The sequence below is a fragment of the Ursus americanus genome, chromosome 1 (genome assembly GCF_024610735.1).
Source record: "Ursus americanus isolate L20-20 chromosome 1, mUrsAme1.1.p, whole genome shotgun sequence".
In the NCBI taxonomy this organism is placed as follows: Eukaryota; Metazoa; Chordata; class Mammalia; order Carnivora; family Ursidae; genus Ursus; species Ursus americanus.
Genome location: NC_142127.1, coordinates 60194873 through 60210678, shown reverse-complemented (window position 1 = coordinate 60210678; position 15806 = coordinate 60194873). Strand labels below are relative to the sequence as shown.

Sequence of the window (15806 nt, the reverse complement as noted above, 5' to 3'; positions counted from 1 at the left end):
AAATTAAATTGTTTTAAAACCTACTTTATGGTTTTTAAATCTAAGTATTTTAAAAAGTTAGACTGTCGAACTGCAATTTTTCTTAATAATCGTATGTTTTAAAACTAACACCTTTGTGGAGCAATTATAACAAGATTATTATTAGAGGTGGGAGACTAGGTCACAAAAATATGCTAGGTTACAGTGATTCACAACAATGTTTAGCTTCACAGTTTCAATGTGAGAATCTGCCATGATTTGTGGTCTAAAGATCATAGCAGTAAATACGGACAGATTTAATAAGCTCAACACAGAAACTCTTTGAAAACAACTTTTTTCTCACTGTGGCAGAATATACGTGCTTAGAATTTTCTATAATTTAGTAAGAAAAGTAAAATAAAATCATCATTAAGCCTACTACCTATACATAGATTTTTTTAAAGTACCAGCTATACGCATTGCTTTAAAATTTTTTTTTATTTTAACAAATATATTATAAATATCTCTTATGCAATTAAGTATCAAAACAGAGTCTTTCAATTATGTACTTAAAATAGATCATTGTAGTTACTGATTGCTTTACTTGTGCCACTGAAAATGTAAATCTGGCTCAATATCTAAATCCACGATGAATTTTCTATACCAATCTATTCTCATTGCCCTATTTTCTTCATAAAGATTCTATATTGATACCAAAGTAGATAATTCTACTGGTAATTGTGCCTTCATTAAGAGATGTAAGTTAGTAATTATTACATTTACCCATCTCTTTGAAAATTCTCAAAACCAGGAAAAGGTAGTACTAAAGGATGGTTATGCATTGTCAAACATAACTAATGTTAATAAACACCCAACTTCAGGAAGGCCTGTATTAAGACTTAAAGGGATTGAGATTGTACTCTGCTTGCAAATTATCACGTTAACTGGCCAATTTCATGGAGGCCAGTAGAGACATAAGACTTCTGGATCAGAGACAACAGTTTATTACGAAGAGCAAGAGCAAGACCTTATTATGATTATTATTGTCATTATTATTATTATTATTAATTATACCAGTCCTCTTTCCCCCAATTCAAACAGGGTAACATGAAGAGGACTGAAGGTCATATACACAGTGGGTTGCATTATAGGAGAACTTCCTAGAATGGCAGTCTTAAATAAAATGCTTGTTTTATATGCCTATACTTTTCTCTGGAGCAAGACAATATACTGAACTGTACACATGCTGGTTCTCTGTTCTGGAAGCAACTACTATCTCTATCTTGCAAGGCTGTAAACAAACCAGCACTTTGCTCCAGAGGTAAACAGTGTCTCTATCTCCCAAGGCCATGTACTCTATAAATATCCTTGAAAAGACAGTCCAAAACAAAGAGCGATCAGTGTCTCACTGGTGAAACATGCAAATATAAGAGTTCTGCATGAAAAATTGTCCTCCAACGATTTAAAGCTATTATATTTTCTTTGAATTCTTAAGAAATGCTGCTCTGTAGTTATTTTTATATTTTTAACTCAATTGAACTGTTTCAAAACTATCATCACTTATTTCCCCACAAGTTGTTTCCTTTCCTATAGCTTCTTTCCTTCTTTATACAGCAGACAAGCCCAGGTACTATGTCATGCCAGCCACAGTGATTCTGGTAATACCTCTGCCCATTTCCAGTTACACCCATCTTTTCATCCCTAGAAAGAAACCCCTTTTCCTTTTTATTTTACTTATCAAAACAAAGCTTAACTCAACTTGCATTAATTAAACTAATTCATTAGCTAAGTTCACATACAATGACTACCAACGTGTCTAAAACAGAGAAGGTACTCAATGCCAGGAACTGCAGTAAGTTCTAGAAGACAAAGATGAATTACCCAACATCATTGGCACTGAAGTGCTTCACAGTCAAATTATACAGAAGGACATTTAAAATGCAAAAATTCATATAATATATTATGAACCAAATTCTTCCTGAGGGAAATAGCTCAAATATAAGAGACTAGAGCTTGGTAATTATGGTTTTTCGCATTCGTAATAAGGATATATAACTATACAATGCATCTTCCATTTGAGAAGCAGACTCAAACACGGAGATGGTGATGTGGTAGGACGACTGAGGTGGTAGGAAAGAGACCAGGGAGCAAAGATGGTCTGATTCCTATCTATGTCTCACACTCTTCTATTAGAAAAACTACACAGAGTGGAGAGAGAAGATGGTATATTCACAAGAATAACATACAAGTGCCTTCCTTTGTATTTCAGGTCAGAAAAAACAATCAATTTTTTCAACTAGAACATTTAATTCCCAAATAAGTGCCACTTCATAAAGAAACTATTTCAAAATAGTAACGGATGGTATAGAATTAGCAAAGTGATGAATAAGGAATTATAAATGACTAGCAGAATGATTCTTCTTTTTAAATTTTAATTCCAATCCATTTAGGAGGAAGCACAAGCTCTCACTTTGGCATAGTAACCATCACTGCTTATTACATTTACCTGTCTACACCTTTAGACATTTATGTAGTATTTCTTGCCCATGAAGGGAATATATGCATCTGAGAATAAAGTTAAATAATTATTTGAAATTTAGAACACATCATTGATAGAGTTCATTATACCTATCATTTGATAGTTGTGCAGTTCATATACCATGAAGCTTCTACTTGAGACAGAGTTAAATTCAAATATAGATTTATTTTTTTCAAGAAGCATTCAGTCTGTAGAGTCCCAGTAACAGAGACAATAGACAAATTCTAGCAGCATTTCACATTCATAAACAGGTTGGGAATAAAGAGAATTTAGCCTTTTTAAAATTAGAGTAAGTGCTTCTACCTAATTCCCCTACATTATAATCTCAAAATTATAACATTTAAAGCTATCTGTGTGTCTTTTCTTAAATTGGCTGCTAAAGTTTCTGAAATTTTTGTCAAATCAGAATTAAAAGCATAAAATATAAAAATTAATTTAGCTAGTGAAACCCAATGCTGTTGTGCTGCTGAGAAGCGCATACCCTTTTTAAGAGCATGGGACTATTTTTGTAAACACAAGTACTTACAGGGGAGAAAAATTAATGACCATTTTGAAAAACTGACTTTTAGTAATAAGTCAGCAGCAAATTTACAACAAAATATTAGTTAGAAATATTACATAATTTGAGATCATTCACATTTCCCAATTTTTTCATATATATATATATAGAGAGAGAGAGAGAGAGAGAGATGCACATACACACTGATATTTGAGAATTTTCATTCTTTAATAAGAAATTATGCAAAAATATAACACATGTCTAAACTAATTGGGCTTTGAGTCTCTTAGAAAAAATATTTTCTTCCTTTGGAAATTCTTTAAATCTTTGAAAAATGCCATCTATAACAAAAAACACCAAAATATATTTCCAGCTTTAAAAAGAGAAAAATTTGTGGACTAATCAAAGTTGATATTCACATTATGACTGTTTCAAGTTTCACCTTCATTTTCAAGCAGAAATCTAATGCTGCTCAATGTCGGAGCAATTACACAGAAGGTCTGATAATCTACTCTAAGATACAGCTACAGGGCAGCACCTTCTTTGCCTACTCTTCATAAATTATACAGGTTATAGACTTTAGAAAGAAGAGTGAGACAAGAGTGAGAGACAGTGTGGATGCAGTGAAAGGATGAAGCCAATGTTATCATCTCTAAAAGCATGAAATAACCAGTACCCATTTAATATAATTTTTTTGTTCTCTATAACACAAATGAATAATTTTCATTCAGAAAATTTCTGATAGCAATAAATCAGTTATATTGTATCAGAAAAAAAAGAAAGTGTATGGAAATAACATGGAGAGAAAAATGTTTCTTGTTTTTGTATTCAAAAATTCCGGGGGGTGCCTGAGTGGCACAGTCAGTTAAGTGTCAGACTCCTGGTTTCAGCTCAGGTCCCAATCTCAGTGTCATGGATCAAGCCCCATGTTGGGCTTCATGCTCAGTGCAGAGTCTGCTGACGTTTCTCTCTCCCTCTCTCTCTCTGCCCCACCTCTCTCTCTCTCTCAATAAATATATACATCTTTAAAAAAAATTGTGAGGATTCTGTAAGAGACAAACATGGAAGAAAGAAGTTTGACTAAGTCAAACAAATGTCTGAATAACTACATAATAAGGAATCCGCATATATTCTATAACATATTTAAGACCCACTGGAGGTATCTAGCACATACATGACCCCGTGTACTTGGCTGAGTAACACTATGAAGAAATATAGACCTTTCATTTTCCCACCATCTAGTCCTATCAAAGTCTCCAAAATCTAGAATCAACTCCTGGTGCCTTCCAAAATAGGAAAAAGAAAATCATTTTCCTACCTTTTAATAAGAGTCAGAGTGCTACAAAAAACAAACAAAAGAGAAAATCATTTTCCTACCGTTTAATAAGAGTCAGAGTGCTACAGAAAATCCTAAGTATTAGGGGGCGCCTGGGTGGCACAGCGGTTAAGCGTCTGCCTTCAGCTCAGGGCGTGACCCCGGCGTTCTGGGATCGAGCCCCACGTCAGGCTCCTCCGCTATGAGCCTGCTTCTTCCTCTCCCACTCCCCCTGCTTGTGTTCCCTCTCTCGCTGGCTGTCTCTATCTCTGTCAAATAAATAAATAAAATCTTAAAAAAAAAAAAAGAAAGAAAATCCTAAGTATTAGATTTATATCTATGGGATAACTACACTGTAAACACTTTTCTAGGAATAAGAAACACACATAAATATAAGGTTCTCCATTCCCTGAAACTAACTGATTTTATTTCAGCATGAGAAAGTGTTAAACTAATTATTCCTCCTTAGTGGGCTTAGGGAGTTTTTCCCAAAAAATCAGTCTCTCCTTACTCAAGGATTTTCTCTAGTGGCTCCTTCCCTGCCAGACAGAGGTGCCATTTTCACATCAATACGAGCTCATAGGATTAGATCCTTCAGAGCAAAGACCTTGTTTGCTTGGTTCACTGCTGTTAAAAAACAAAATTCATCCGAGTAACTTTGAAGGTCTATTTGGCTTTATTAAATGATTCATGAATGAGGCAACATTCCATCTAGCAAGTAGAGGGGAGTTCTGAGGACTTGTACAAAATGGAAGGTTTTTATAGGAAGGAGGGTGGGGCAAGAATGTTATTCACGGGGGCGCCTGGGTGGCACAGCGGTTAGGCGTCTGCCTTCGGCTCAGGACGTGATCCCGGCGTTATGGGATCGAGCCCCACATCAGGCTCCTCTGCTATGAGCCTGCTTCTTCCTCTCCCACTCCCACTCCTTGTGTTCCCTCTCTCACTGGCTGTCTCTATCTCTGTCAAATAAATAAAATCTTTAAAAAAAAAAAAAGAATGTTATTCACAAAGGAAAGATTGTTTCAGGTAAGGTCACTTTCCCACAGAGGGGAGAGCAGAGGATCTATGCAGATTACCTCACCTTCCTCTAGTGGGCAGAAGTGGATGAAGAGGGCCCATGTGATAGATAACCTCTTCGGTGCTAATCATAAAATTCTTGATTGACCAGTTAAGACTTAAATTTCTAGGAGAGGTGGAAACTGCAACAGATTAGGTATTAAACCCCAGTTTGGTCACTCGGCCTAAGTGATGCCTTTTGGGGCTTGTGTTTTCTTTTCTTTTCTCTTCTCTTCTTTCTTTTTTTTAAGAGACAGGGAACGTGTGCCCGCACAAGCAGGGGGAGTGGCAGGCAAAGGGAGAGGGAGAAGTAGGCTCCCTGCCAAGCAGGGAGTCCGATGTGGGACTCAATCCCAGGACCCTGGGATCATGATCCAAGCCAAAGGCAGATGCTCAACTGACTGAGCCACCCAGGTGCCCCTGTGGTTTTCTTTTTAACACTTGTAATCATAGTCTCTAGAATGATAATCTGGCAGAGAGGATGTTCTTAGTATTCATGAATGAGTGAATGTTTAATCTAGATTGCCTAGGTATTGCAGTCATTTCTAGATTATGGTGAGGTTCTTATAAAATAATTGGCTTCATTACCTGCCTGTACCAGAATGAGGCTCATTTTTTCAACAAGCGCTGAGTTTCTCCTGTCTTTTTGAAGAATGCTAAAGGAGCGATGATATAGGAATGGTATAAAGGACAACGATAAAGGAGTGCTGACCTTAAGGTCAGGTCACTGAAGCAAACTTCAAATCACCACCATTCCTGGGCATTCATTACCTAAACGTAAGCTGCTCCTGTCTTTGCCATGTCCACTTCCCCATGCATTCTTCCTCATATTACCTGTGATTCCTTGTCTCCAATCCAATCTCCCACTGCCTGCCACCTTTCCAATCTTTCATCTATGCTCTCTGAAGTCATCTCTTGTTAAAGACATTCTGTAAACCACTCATCTATTCATGTACTATTTCCTCTACTTTTTTCCATTAAGTGAATCTTGGCTGTTGGCTCTTTTCTGATGGATTGCTTTCCTATCTACCTTCTCAACTGGGACCTTTCCAACTCATTCCAAATCCCCATGAACTCTCTGTTTGAGGTGGAGTTATTGTGCCTCTGATTCTTCAGTACCACTCCCACACCGACGATGTTCTCCCAACACTAGATAAAATACCCTCCTTTGAAACTCAGGTCAATCTAATAAATGAGACTCTCCCACTCATTATCAATGAAACTGTCAATTTCCTAGATCCTCATTCTTGAAAGTCTTTTCTAACCAATTTGCCATCATTGCAGTGGCCTTTGATAATGTGAACACATACCCAAATTACCAACTACTTATTTCCTTCGCCATCATAATACCAATAACATCAGCTATCCACTCCCATTTTGTCATCTCCCAGAACTTATAAAATCTTGATACTAATATCTACTCTTCCAACTCTCACATTACCTATTTGCTATTTAATTGAATTGAAATCCTCAGCCCCTCTACCCTTTTACATTTTCTCCATTTCTGTCTGGTTTTCTGTCACCTCCTTCCCTAAACAGCTCTGACCGTATTGCTCATTGTTTCAACCAAGCATTCTGTTACCATTACTCTCAAATCCTTTGCTCCATTTTCATCTGTAATCCACCAGGGTAAAACCCCTGCACCTATGGTAATCTATTTAATACTTCAAAAATTGCACAGTTGATGCATCGAAAAATTGATGTGCTTTTGGCTAAACTATCCATCTCAATAAAGAGCACTAAGTATCCAGTTTCAGAAACATAAAGATCATTCTTGACTTTACCTCTAATTCTATATTCAATTAGCAAGTCTTTTTAGTTATAATTTTTAGTTATTTTACACACACACACACACACACACACACACACACACACACACACCAGATAGCTCTCCTTAGTTTAAAAGCCATGAAAATGGATGTTTTAGGTGATGAAACAAATGGTCTCCTTGACATAGTTTGGAAGAAGGTTTATATTAGAAGGAGAAAAAAACCTACATTCTTTTTTTAATTCTTTATTTAAATTCACTTTAGTTAATACATACTGTATTATTAGTTTGAGGGGTAGAATTTAGTAATTCATCAGTTGCATATAACACCCAGTGCTCATTACATCAAATATCCTCCTTAATGCCCATCACCCAGTTATCCCTTCCCTATACCCACCTCCCCTCCAGCAACCTACAGTTTGTCTCCTAAAGTTTAGTGTCTCTCATGGTTTGACTCCCTTTCTATTTTTATCTTACTTTTTCTTCCCTTCCTCTATGTTCATCTGTTTTGTTTCTTAAATTCCACATATGAGTAAAATCATATGGTGTTTGTTTCTTTGATTAATTTTGCTTAGCATAATACCCTCTAGTTCCACCCACATTGTTGCAAATGGCAAAATTTCATTCTTTTTGATGGCTGAGTAATATTCCATTGTGCGTATATACCACATATTCTTTCTCCATTCATCAGTTGATGGACACCTGGGCTCTTCCCATATTTTGGCTATGATTGACTTTTCTGCTATAAACATTGGGGTGCAGGTGCCCCTTTGAATTACTATGTTTGTATCCTTTGGGTAGATACCTAGTAGCACAATTGCTGGGTCATAACGTAGTTCTATTTTTAACTTTCTGAGGAACCTCAATACTGTTTTCCAGAGTGGCTGGCTGCACCAGTTTGCATTCCCACCACAGAGTAAGCAGGTTGTGAATATAAAATGTCATGTCAGGAAAGATTGCAAATTTGATTCTCTGATCAAATAGATTAAGAGTGTAAAAGCAAACATGAAACAAGTGTTTGTAAAGAAATGTTGTGTCATTTGCTTTATCTTATAAGATAGTCAATACTTCAAATGTGCATAAATGTCAAATTGTCACCATTATCAAAATACTACTTCCAAACAGACCCAGAACTGTTCTAGGAATTCTGACCAATTTTCTGCTTATCTTTACAATTGAGTAAAATTAGACTACCCAGAAAAATACCCACATGGCCTGTTTTTTTGTGTGTGGTTTTGTTTTTTTGGTTTTGTTTTGTTTTGTTTTTTTGTTTGTTTTGTTTTGTTTTTTAACCAGCTTAGATGGGAAATGATGAAACAGGTTTAGCACAAATTCAAACAGTTTCAGGCATAGAGAGAAAATATGGACATTGTTTTCTTTGTGGCTAAAAATTTAAGAGCATTAAGTAGTTCTTTCAATTTATCAAAATATTCCCCATACCAGAAAGGACAGTGTAGTTGACTATTATTGCAACGGTTCTTTTGATTTCTCATTTTTTTTCTGTCCTAAGTGAGTGAGTTACAGTACAGAAGCAGTACTCAAAGGATATTTGTGCATAACGGCTTGGAATACTTAGATGGAGAAAATTATCTACAATTCCTGGATGCCCTTTTTGATGATTATGTTACTTTAGATACAGGAAGATGCCCCCAGAATATGTATTTTAAATCTTTCTAGATGATTTGGTAGAAGTCAGATTTTAGAACTTTTATTTTACAATCTTTTAAAAAAATATTTCTAGTTAGTTAACATATAGCATAATATTAGTTTCAGGAGTAGAATTTAGTGGTTCATTACTTGTACATAACACCCAGTGCTCATCACAACAAGTGATGTGCTTACTACCCATCACCCATCCAGCCCATTCCTACACCCACCTCCCCTCGAGCAACCCTCAGTTTGTTCTCTATAGCTAAAAGTCTCTTATGGTTTGTCTCCCATTTTTTCCCCTATGTTCATCTGTTTTGTTTCTTAAGTGCCACATATGAGTGAAATCATATTGTATTTGTCTCTCTGACTGCCTTATTTCACTTACACTCTAGCTCTAGCCACATCATTGCAAATGAAAAAATTTCATTCTTTTTGTTGACTGAGTAACATTCCATTGTGTATATATACCACTTTTCCTTTCTCCGTTCATCAGTTGATGGGCTCTTTCCACAATTTGGCTATTGTTGATAATGCTGCTGTAAATATCAGAGTGCATGCGCCCCTTCAAATCAGTACTTTTATATCCTTTGGGTAAATGCCTAGTAGTACAATTGCTGGGCCATAAGGTAGTTCTATTTTTAACTTTTTGAGGAACCTCTGTACTGTTTTCCAGAGTAACTGTACCAGTTTGCATTTCCACCAATAATGTAAGAGGGTTCCCCTTTCTCTGCATCCTCGCCAACATCTGTTATTTCCTGTGTTGTTAATTTTAACCATTCTGACAAGGTGTGAGGTGTTATCTCATTGTGATTTTGATTTGTATTTCCTGATGATGAGCAATTTTGAGCATCTTTTCCTGTGTCTCTCAGCCATCTGTATATCTTCTTTGGAAAAATATCTACTCATGTCTTCTGCCCTTCTATTTTGGAATCTTTAAAATCATATAAGATTGTTTTGTGGAAATCCTGGTCCCTTGACTTTTTTGTTTTTTTAACTACCCAATGCCATGCAAGTAAAGATGAAGTTTTTGAGGTGAGTAAAGAGAGATAAACTTTGTATAGTGGATGATAAATTCTATATTGATTCCTGAACATGTTAGAGAAGTTACTTGCCTGTCACCTGAGAGAAAAATTGGTTTTCCACTTTCCAGGTGAATTAGAGTTTGAAAATGTCTAAGGCTTTGAGAAGAGTTACTGAAAAGAGTGATATTTCTATGTCATGCCTAATCTTCTCCCTACATAATAATGCACGCTGGTCAGTAGATGAAAACTCCAAGAACATAGTGGTTGTCTATCTACTCACAAATGTTTTAAAGCAACTTTGATGTCTCATATAATTTTTTTCCATAAATTTCACATTGTCTGTGAAGAAAATTCATGTACTAAGAAAATTGTCAAAAAGTAAGATAACTGAACATTTTAAAACTAATGAAAATATTATATATTATAATATTAATGAACTCTAGAAATTCTTAAGGCACCATTTCTTCTTTTTTTAAAAATTTTATTTATTTGAGAGAGCACAAGTGAGAGAGGCAGAGGGGGAGAGAGACAGAGAGAGGCAGAGGGAGAAGTAGAAGCAGGCTTCCCACTGAGCAGGGAGCCCAATGCGGGGCTCTCAGTCCCAGAACCAGGACCTGAGCCAAAAGCAGCCACTTAACTGACTGTGCCACCCAGGCACCCTTATATAAGAACTCTTCTAGGAAACAATATTTTCTTAGTATTTCACCACTTTGTTCATAAAACAAAAAATAAATACATGATAACCATCATGTTAGTAACTGAAGTATTATATTTGCTTTTCTTGTAAGTCATCTTTTTATTTAATATTCATTCAACAAGACTTACTATCTACCATGAGCTAATAATGGACTTGAATATGAGTAAGATACAATGGCTGCATCAAGAGGCTTAAATTTAATTACTCCACACAGGAGTTATATGTACATTTTGACAACAACCCAAGTATTCAAATTCTACAGTAGAAGTCTATATGTGTGTTCTGGGGTTAAGAAAGGTAATGACTATTGCTGTAAGGACAGATGGGGAATATGAAAGGATTTACAGAGAAGTTATGTGAGCTGACACCTGAAGGGAATAATACAGCTTGTAGTGAAAAGCATGGGTTCAAATACAAGCTTCACTACCTGATTGTGATAAAGATAAGCAAGGTATTTATCCACACTAGGCCTTAATTTTCTCCGCTGTAAAATGGGAATAGAAATGTGTTTTCCTCACAGGGCTGTTTTGAAGATTAAATGAGAAAATCCATATAAAGAGCTTATTAGAATGACAGAAAATTAGAAGCATTCAGTAAATCTTTATTTTTAACATGAATAGGAATTTTCCAAAAGGCCAAGTTAAGAAAGAAAAATCCACATGACGGAAATGGTAAAGAGAAAATGAAGGCATAATTTGAAGAAAAAGTGGTGACATTGAGTTTGAAATGTCAGGTTAGGATCAAATGGTTAAGGAAATTTATAAAACTGGTCAAGGGTTAGATTTCAGTGGGAACAAACTGAATTATCAGCTCTGTGCTTTAAATATAGTCAAGAAGGTTAGTTTTAATGAAGAGATGAAGATCTGCAAGGATGCTCTTATGACCGTTCAGTAATGAAGGAAGGTATGTGAGAGATAGAAAATAATAGATTTTGATGACCAATTGAATATGAGGAATAAGAGAGAACAAGGATTGTCCTTGCCTCTAAGTGTTCATTTAGGCAACTATGTAGACTCATTTAAGTGAAATGGGAAGACAGAAAATATAAGAAATTTTGTGGTGGTGGGAATAGGGAGAGAGAGACTAACAATCTTATATTAAATGTCAATGGAAACATGCAACAAGCTCCCAAAAATGTAGAGCTGGACCTCAGACAAAACATCAGATCTGATAACACAGAACTGGAAAGAGAGGCAGTAATTAAAATTGTTGGAGCAAAATCATACATGGAGAGAGAATAAAAAGAAGTCATCTTTAGGGGAGAGACTAGAACTAAAAGAAAATGAAACATTAAAAAAATGAGTCATAAAAGAAATAAAGAGGTGGGAAGAGAGCCGTGAGAGTAACTTAGATGCAGAGGGATTCACAGGAGGTGAGGGATATGAGAATCCAGGATGGTTGGAAACCTTCAGAGTAGAGAAGTAATACTACATTTGGAAAGGGGCTACTGAAATTGGCAATTGGGTGGCTATTAGCAGTATAGCTTTGTTAGCTGGGAACAGAAGATAAATGTAATGGTTCAAGGATGAAAAAGTGAGGATTTGAGAGGACTCCCTAGGTTAGAATCCTGAGTCTACTCCTTACTATCTGTAGGACCTTGAATTACTGACTGAACACCTCTCCAAATCTTTTGGGTTAAAAATTCTTCAAAAAGTTGTTGGGGAGGGCACCTGGGTGACTCAGTCAGTTAAGCATCTGCCTTCGGCTCAGGTCATGATCCCAGCATCTTGGGTCGAGCCCTGCATCAGGCTCCCTGCTCAGTGGGGAGCCTGCCTCTCCCTCTGCCTGCCGCTCCCCCTGCTTGTGCACATGTGCTCTCTCCCTCTCTCTCTGACGAATCAATCAATCAATCTTAAAAAAAAAAAAAAAAAGGTTGTTGGGGAACTGAACAGACGATGCAGCCAAGTGCCTAGAATACAATAGATGTTTAATAAATGTTAATTATTTGTTATAGTCATTATTATTCTCATTTCAATAGAATTTGCACAAGTCAGTGACATTTTAGGACCAAAGTGTTTGGGTTAATTCTTCATCCTTTTCCCTTCTCAACTCATTTTTAGTCTAACTTCTGATTCATGTGTCTATTTCAATACTTATTAACTCATTTTTATTTGTTACTTACTGAGTGCCTATCACGAAGCTGAACTTTAGATAATAAAGAAGAGATAAGATATAAAATATGTCCTTGACATTGCTATGAAGAGAAAAAAAAATAACTGTACACTAAGTTCCAAGCCACTAAGAAAGAGACTCCACATTTACAACAAGAAAGAAAAAGAGCCCCTAACATTCAGGCTTTGACCTAGCATCACTGCTAGGAACTGGTGTTCCCCTATTGAACATAAAAAATTTCACAAAACATCAACATCAGAGAAGGTCACTCTGTGACCGTGATGGATCAAGACAAAAACAAGAACACTCTACAATCATGCCTGAACACAGACAAAACATGAACACTGTTCATATCAGTAAATTCCAAACATTCTCACTGCAGCTAATATGAGAAACTGCTGCTTATTTGTCAGCTGACGTTTTAGCCTTGTTCTAGTCTGCTCCATCTACGGATAAGATTTGTTAAGCTATCCCACATTAAATTTCCCCTCCTTTCTGAAAGCTCCCAATTCACAATGAGCCCCAGCTTTATCAGACTCTCCCAAAAATCACCCTACCAAAGCCTAAATTCTTGAGTCCTGTCTAACATCTTACTGAAATATCCCATTGTTACCCCTGAAATGCATTCTCACTAAATGCATGAGTAATAAAGCCAACTTCCTTAACTATAGGTGAGTTCCTGATAGTCTTTGGCTAGAGATAACAGAAAATACAGTGGGCATGAAGTAAACGTGTTTCAGCTTGGTAAGGCTTTCGGACATGCTGTTTAGGTATTAGTTATCGTATATCAGGTCAGTATTTTTAAGAATATGTGAGACATATTTTAGGATATATTTACACTATTGCATGAAGTCCTGTGGCTGGTATTTGGCACCAGGCCTTATTGGTTTAAGACTTTATACACTAGACGTATTTTATTCTCAAATAATACCACTAACTTTTCAGTGAATGGCAACAAAAAGAAAGTGAATTTTCTAAGTGTTGTCATATATTGACAACAAAGACAAATGTCCCAGTGAAGAGAGCTAAAACCTTTTTGTTTGAGGCTTAAGGAAGTTGACAGAAGAGGAGTGTGTGTAAACCTTACAGCTGTAGCCACAGGATTTCTGAATCTTGTATACTGATCAGGAATATCCATCTCTGAATCCTAGTCTACAAAATCTAAAGAATAAAGGATAAAACAAAAGGTAAGTGTGAATGAAAAAAGAAACTACAACTTTGGAGTAGGGAAGGAATCAACACGCCAAATCACTTTTTTTTTCTTCCTGATCTCCTGTTCACTTTAAATTGAGTGTGTTCATTTCCCTGTCACACCTTCATTCTTTTTTTCTTTCACCCTTTTTCAAACAATATGGAGCTTTAAATATCATGACTGCAAAGCAACTTTCCAGTTCCTGCTAATGAATCTGGTCTTCTCTCATGACATCGATTTAACAGCATACAAAGGAAGGCTCCATATTTTAAGACCTAAATGGAATTAAGCTTGTGAGGTGATACTGATGATATACAAAGCATATACTTGGAAAGAATATTGCAAACTATAAAATGTTATTTTTTGTGTGTGTTTTATTGTTAAAACAGTGAGATTATTGTTAAAACTAAACTTCCAAATATCTATTATTTATATGTAAAGTAATACTTCCCATATTGTCCCAATACGGTCTTACAAGTAAATTTTTTTCAGCTTGGTGAAAATAAATGAAACATTAACTATTAAGTCCCTGATGTTGTCTGAAACAATTTAGCTACTTTACCAACATGCCTTTTGGGCAAATCCCCTCAGTGACTCTATGATTAACATAAATGCTGCATATAGGCAATTTTTGCCTTAACTTGCAGGTTACATTATTAATTTCACATCGACTCTTCCTCCTAAATCAACCTACCAATGTTTTCTCATTTCTAACCAAGTACTCAAAATTGATCAACTCTCTGAAGCATCATGTTTAGTGACACGACAGTAATGTGTCTGCCATAACCAATCAGGTGAAACATCATCGTAAGGCAGGTGTTTCAAAGATAGGACTTTAAAAATTAATGAGCGAAGGGAGTAAAACATGTACATTTTCAACCTTTCTTTTCTTTGAAGGATCTAAAGAGGACAGATACAAAAACTCAGTTTTCTTCAAAGGCAGTAATTTAAATTTCAAATGGACTGCTTTACATTGCTAAGTTCTAGATAAAATTAAGTACCACGTAGTCATGTATCAGTGTCTTTAAAAAAATATCCTTAATCTGTTTTTTTTTATTTCAGCTCCCTCTAACCCTCTATGTATTATTTTATCACATTCAATACACTCTTCATCCTATCAACATTTCCAAACTGTTACCCTTCTTAGACTTTATTTCATTACAGACACATGAATATATACTACTATAATCATCCACAATATATTGTTTTTACTGTTTATCATGCTATTTTGTTTTCTAGCCTTTTATTATTAACCTACTTGCATATTTACATTTGCAGTTCATTTTTTTTTGTAGGCAGCACACCGTTATGAGTACTTTTTATCCAATCTAACAAGCTCTGCCATTTGCTCTTTATGTTTAAACCATCTACATTTAGCCTGATTATTAATATGGCTAAGTATAGATCTACTATCTTGCTATATGTTTCTATTGATTCCCTTTGTTTTATTGCTCCATTTTTCCTTTTTTTTTTTTTCTGGTTTGTCTTGCACTATCTTTTTTATTATTTTTATTTACCTCCCATGTTGGGTTACCAACTAAAACTCTGTGTGTATTATTTTATTGGTTGCTTCCGAATCAACATTATCCATTTGTAATGTATCACAATCTATCTTTAAGTGATATTAACTGTTTTATGTATAAGAACATTAAAACAGTATACGCTATACTATTTCTTCATTATAGCTTCTCCATTTCTACTTTGTGTTCTATTGTTGCCATACCTTCTACTTTTATATATTTATAAACCCCAAATCCATTATTATTTTAAGTTGCCAATCATCTTTCAATGAGATTTAAATGAAAAGAAAAAAAGCCTATGTCTATCCATATAATTACCATTTCTGCTGATCATCATCCTTTGTATAGATTCAGACTTTCATGTGGCATCATTTTCCTTCTTCCTGAAGAACTTCATTAAATATTTTAATGTGGATATGCTGTTGATAAATTCTTTTAATTTTTGTACGTCTAAAAGAGTATTTCACCTTCTTTAATA

At 35.5% G+C, this 15806-nt stretch overlaps 1 pseudogene; it reads left to right on the top strand.

Moving 5' to 3' along the window:
* Positions 1-1758: 1758 nt before the first annotated feature.
* The window catches only part of LOC123798305 (GTP-binding nuclear protein Ran-like), a 77578-nt pseudogene continuing 63530 nt past the window's right edge, over positions 1759-15806 (top strand).